Raw genomic sequence first — 6484 nt, forward strand, 5'->3', positions numbered from 1 at the left:
GCCACGCTCTTCCTCCGTGAAACTCCGCCTGGTAAGGTCTTAACAACTAGACAGCAGACATTAGAAGACAGCTTTCTTTAAAAGAAATATTACTGAAGCTCTGTTATACAGAAACTCTGATGTGTTCTTTTCTACAACAGCTGCCGTATTTGTATGCATTTAACAATGAGATAAATGCATTTAAACGTGATTAAAATGCTTTAAGAGCCTTTTAAAATATACTTTATTAACACAGAAAAACGCTGTGTCAATCTGAAAGTCCTCTTTTCGCAACTGTTGTGCATACTGCTGTGTGAACACCTCTCACACGTCGTTGAATATAGTGTGAGATCTCCAGGGGAGGCCTTCACTACACATTTATGCAGCTTGAGCTGCACTTCCAACATGGTGGTTGCTGGGGTGACTTTGCAAATGACCTGTAACAGCCTTGGTAGTGACTGTGATTGGTTCCTCAGAGTTGCTGTAACACCTGCTTGCGCTCTACTCCCCAGTTTAAGGCAAGCAGGATCAATCTCATTTACCAACCCGGCAGCAAATTGATGGGTCAAGGAGTGTGTAGAATAGGGGCTCCATGCACAACAGCTGTGCCCGCAGACAGAGTTCTCATTAGGGTCGTACACCGCTGCTATTTTCATCCCATAATGGCGCATTGGGATCAACATGCTGGTGCCTTGGAATAGGGTGCTAGATGCATTTTTTTTGGCCTAAGAAATGAGGTTCTGGAGATGAGTTTTGGGATTTGGGACATTTATTGTAAGCAGGAGGACTAGGGTTGGAAAGTGGGTGAAAGCAATGTTAACAGACGTGGTATTAGACATGTTTTACTTTTCCTTAACTTAGGCACACAAATGTACAATTTGTTTTAAATGACCGATAAAAGTTATTAATTATTCATCCTTTAGATCACTATACATCTTCCCACTTTTTTTAACCTTTTTATTCTCCCCAGGATACACTACTTCACTTTCAGCAAGATATCCACAGCTTAAGTGTCTTGATTACCATCTAATTAATAAAGCCCCAGGTACTGCTCTGTTTGTTCAGTGCCTTCATTAACTACATATAACATGTATAAGGCAAGTTTAATAGTCACCTCATTAAAACTGGCAATTAATAGGCTGTATTGCCTGTCTATATCTTGAACTTCAGCTTCCAGTTTCCTCCACTGTCAAGCCTGAGCCAGCCACAATTAATGATTCATTGTAATGACCGAAGGGAGGCTATTTGAAATCCATATTTCTTGCTCTCTGCAGGGTGGGAAGGCATGTGTCTTGGAATATGGACTGCATGGGGTAGACTAAACCACTTGGATCAGCCTCGCTGGGAGCAGCTCACTCCTCTCTAACCCATCTAGAACAACTTCCATGCAAACATATGCAGATAGTAAAGCAAATTTACATGTATCAGGACTATTTGAATAAGAAGGCTTGGTGCTGTGGGCTTGGAGTGTTTGTAAAAAGCAGATGTGCATTGTTCTTTTGCAGCCCATATCCAGTGACTGCAGATGCAGCCCCGTTTGTTTCGCCGCCTTTTTATATGCCTGCCAAGCCGGCGCAACCATGAATAAAACATTAAATCCATTAAAAAATTAATCACCCCTACCTAAGGCATAATTATGGCACGATGCGCTCCTTGAGAGGGAAGAGTCGAGTTGCAATGAAGCCACATTGTGTTGTGCGATATTGTCTGGTTTGTGCAGCCTGAAATATTTAGTGAGAGTACACAAGCAAAGTGATGTAAATCGAACAGGAGCTTTTTCCTGCTCCCAGCAGCCACCCTCATTGCATAGGGGAGAACAGAATGCTGAGCAGTAGTGGTCATCCTGTAGGTAGAATTTACACTTCAGCAGTGCAAGAAAGGACTCTAGAAACAGAATTCCCAGAAAACAAAAGGTCTGGATGGAGTCTAGTGCTACTTGTCTTTTATTTGCTTCCAGAGTGGTTCGTCTTCAACACTCAAGTCCATTTTCACCAGGGCCAGCCTCTCAAAGGCTACGTGATTTATCTGCATGGCTCCAGCATACCGCGCAGCAGGCCCAAGCTTGTGCATATTGTTCTCCCAGTGTTTGTTCTGACCGTGGTCCCTGAGGGACAGACTCCAAATGAAGCCGAAGAGGCCATGGCAGTGCGTCAGCTCCGTTTTCGAGAAAAAGGAATGTGGCTCAGCTTGCGCGTACATCAGAGAGGCATTTGTGATTTCATTAGTCCTCTGGGTCCAGTGAGGAATAAATTATAGGGGAGCAGCTGGACATGTGTGTGTGTGTGTGTGTGTGTGTGTTGGGGAGCAAGCTGCATGTTTATGTATTTATGTATGTGTCAAATTACGATGCCAACCATGACATCCAAATCTGAAGCCAAGGCAAATCAATGGCAAAGTGCTGGATGCCAGCCTCAATCTCTCAGGTGATTTTGAATATTTACAGCAGCATTGACTCACCTATCGCCAACATATCGCATCGCAGCAGCTGTAGTGAGCGCCTTGATGTAGAGAATGCTCTTTAAATTGAGATAGCTCTTTATCAGCGCTCACTCTTATCCTCTCAGCTACCCCCAACAGCACCCCCCCCCCCAAACGGCCCACTCTACCACTCCCCCACCCATACTACCGTGTAGTGCTGACACGGCAGAACGGCCCAGGCATCGGATGGTAAAGTGCTGAGTCAGGCCGGGCTGCGCCATCCTCCGCCCCAGCAGAAGTGCTCTGAGTGTGGCTTCATCAATAATGGAATATCCCCCTGAACAGCTAACTCTGGAGAGCTCCAGCCAGGATCCCTCTCCCTGTGTCAGGCTTGGGGAGTGTCAAAAGAACACCTTATCAACACCAACTGCAGTGCATCAGTTTCCACTGTGTGTATGGCTTCAACAACAAAGCCAGTGCTACAAAACAGAATATGCTGTAAGCATAAAGACCCCTCCCAGTACAACTAAAACATCAGTAATAACTGCCAACAGGCAAATTTGCATATTCCGTCCCACACAGCAGTCAGATTTTAGTCTAAGACCCTTTTTTATACTATAGTATCTGGATTGTATAGTTAACTTTACTACTGAAATCCGATTTCTGTGTGGGATGGAATTTGCTAATCAGCCGTCTTGAAATTCCATGATTATCTTCCTCACAGACACGGATTCCATGCCTAGCAACGTACAGCATGGGAAGGTGTTTCAGTTGTACTTGGGAGGTGTTTAGGTTGTTGAATGTGTCTTGTAGAAATGGATGCATTCAGATTTCTTTTATGTGGCCCAGATGCATCTCACCACCCTTTTGAAGTGGTTTGAGCAATTTGATTTGTATCAGTTTTAAATGCGTCCTGGATGCGTTCACACTTTATTTATCAAAACACTTTATTCATTTTTATGGGGCTTGGCTCAAGATGCATAAAAATTACCAGGTGTTAACAAGACGTTTGTCTCATATTTGTTCAGAATGGAATAGCAAAAAAAAAAAAACAGTAAGGATCTTCATAAGATATTCCTGCCATTCCTACCATATTATCACAACTTCTATTCCCAAAGCTTAATTAATCAGTGTACCAGATGTTCCTAAACTTCACAACATGTTGTTCAAATCTTCCTGCACAAAAAGTTGCAGCAAACACAGGTGGATCCCCCCAAGCTTAACTCAACCTTATTTAGCGTACTAGCACATGATTGATTGTGCATGCTTCTGCTCTATATGCAGTAAATAGCAATAAATATCAATAAGATATATAATGTTCACCTTTCAGTCAGCTCTCACCTCTCAGACACCTGTCTGTTGCACTGGCTAAACAAGTAATAAGAAACCCCCTAGCAACAAGAAAGAACAACAAATGCAAATATATTCAAAACTAAAGAATACTGCCATCTAAAACATGTTTTGAAAACAAGCTTGAGATAAAGATCACGGTTTCCAGTTTTTAGATGTGTATGATTTATACTCCATTTGCTGTAGGCTAATAATACGTATCCAAAATAGGTGTCTGCTTGCTGAGAAGCTTTACCACTTTGGTAACGTAGGCTGTTCAAATTTACAGAAATGTTTAAAAGAAAGGGAAATGATGTACCTTTCCAGTTCCTCAAGCCTTAGAGAGAGAGACAGAGCTAATCTATACTATACTACATTTGCATAAATTTGAAACTAATGATTCAACAAACAAGAACACTGATTATTAATAATGTACAGTATTTGCATGTTATACTTCTATGTTTAAAGGCCACATTCAGATTGACCAAGTCTAAAATATGACATTCTCATCTGAATTTCCTGGTCTCAGAGCCTGCTTGCTGCAGAGATCTGCTGTGCTAGAGCTCAAAACGGGGCTGACCACCAGTCGATACGATATTGCAGCTAGATCATCAATCTATTTCAGATGTGAATCCAGTATGGCTTTAACATTCCCTTAATGTGACATAAAGCTGACAAGGGTATCAAAAGCACTTTCCATGCATGCACAAACACATCCCATCCCCCGTGGTTTTAGTTAGCTAGGATCAATGCCCCCAAAAGATCCATGTGAAGCCATTTAGCATATTCTTTGATCATCACTAATTCCATCCTCCAAAGAACCTTTTTTTTCTTACTGATGGCTTTTTGCTCTTATTACTCATTTAGCATTGAATGAAGAAAGAAAAGAGCCTTTTTCTATCCCTCCTGTTGCCATGAAAACAGACATTTCCCCCCACAATGCTACCTCTGACGCTTATGTCATATATTGATTCCCAGCATGAAATAGATGTTTTTCAGTTTTGTACTTCCAAAGCCATGAACGGTATAAACGTCATCAATTCTAGCATGATTTGAATTGTTCTTGGGCTTGGACAGCTCTGAAAGATCTTCTGTAACTTCGAAAGGAGCTAGATTGATGCTTATTGATGCACAAGAATCGTCATTACCTTAGCACAATGCACTATGTCACGGGGGTCTTTTTTCCCTTTCTCCTCCTGCCGCCATCTTTCCTTTCCATTACAGAGGCTCTGACTGGAGACAGATGGCGTGATGTAGCATATCAGAGCTGCAATCTGCAGCCGCATCAAACATTTACACACTTCTACCCCCCTCTTTGTGCAGAGCACACACACGCACACAGATTGTGCTGAAAGTATAAGGCCTGTTGTTGGCAGTGTACTGTATCTCTCATAATAACGGATCGTGCTCTTGAAAACAATAGTGAGTGAAGCGTGTATTTAAGTGAAATGGGCCTTCTGCGTATTTTAAGTCATTAAAGAATCGTACAAAAGATTGTCCGACAAGCCTCCCACCACACACTCGAGATTATACGCCTGACACACAGTATGTATGCACACACACACACACACACACACACACACACACACACACACACACACACACACCAAAACATACCCAAACATACCCAAATTTTTCAAAGCACAACCCTTTACTCATCTTAGTTCCATTATCAGTAGCAGCCTATGGATCTCCATGGATTCTCCCATCCCCCTCAACCATTTCCTTCACAGTTTCATTTCCTCCTTATAGGGAAGTATGGTACATTGTGCCCTTGAGTCACCCCACCCCCCTTTTTTGGGATTTAATCTTCAATGGGTTATTCAGAGGCCACTCTGTTTTGGGTCCATATCAGAACGTATCAAATTGATCACCATAGGTACTTGCCAGTGGATTTAAAAGGGCCCATCTGACTGGCCACAGTCCATTTGCTCTGTACTAATTCAGGAGAACTAATAACACAGCAACAGGTATTGCTGCATAAAATATCATTTGCCTGGGGGTCACTTGAATTAACCTACAATTTTCTATGGTGAACATTTCATGGAGACTGATTAACTCTAGCTCTGCTGAAGGCAACAATTTGATTATAAGAGCAAAAAATAACTCCTCAGACTATTTCTTTCTCTATAGCATCTTGATATTGAGCAGTCTTGTAAGAAAGTATCACCATAACTGTTTTTTATTTTATTTTTGTATTTTATCCTTTTTCAATATATATAATTATATCTAGTAATAGAAGAACAATGTAGAAATGACTTTTGACACAGGATGTGGGATCTCATTTTTGGAAAGCAAAATAATATGTGTGTATAAATCATATTTTCAGCCTACATGAACAACACAAGGGAAGTAACACTGCTCTTCTCATATTTTCAGTGACAAATTCGCTCTGTGTGTTTGGTTGAGTAAGCTGGCCTCCCCCGCTGCAGTGGGACTGGGATGTGGGCTGCAGCGAGGCGTGGACTGCAGGCCTCGTGTCCTTGTGTTCAGAGAGCGGCCTCTGATGCTGCTGGAGTGCCGAGGGGAGGGTGAGCATCACTGTGAGAGGCAGAGCTCTGCACAACATTTACACAACATTAAAATGGGCACAAGCTCAACCTTGTCCTCATCTAACAAGAAAGGGTTTTATAGCAATAACTAACAATATATGTCCAAATGTTTGTGGACACACCTACTAAAGAATGCATTCAGCTACTTTATGTTGCACCTAATGCTGACAGATGTGCAAATGCACACACAGCTTGTCTAGTCCTTG

The sequence above is a fragment of the Salminus brasiliensis genome, chromosome 18, assembly GCF_030463535.1.
Source record: "Salminus brasiliensis chromosome 18, fSalBra1.hap2, whole genome shotgun sequence".
NCBI classification, from domain to species: domain Eukaryota; kingdom Metazoa; phylum Chordata; class Actinopteri; order Characiformes; family Bryconidae; genus Salminus; species Salminus brasiliensis.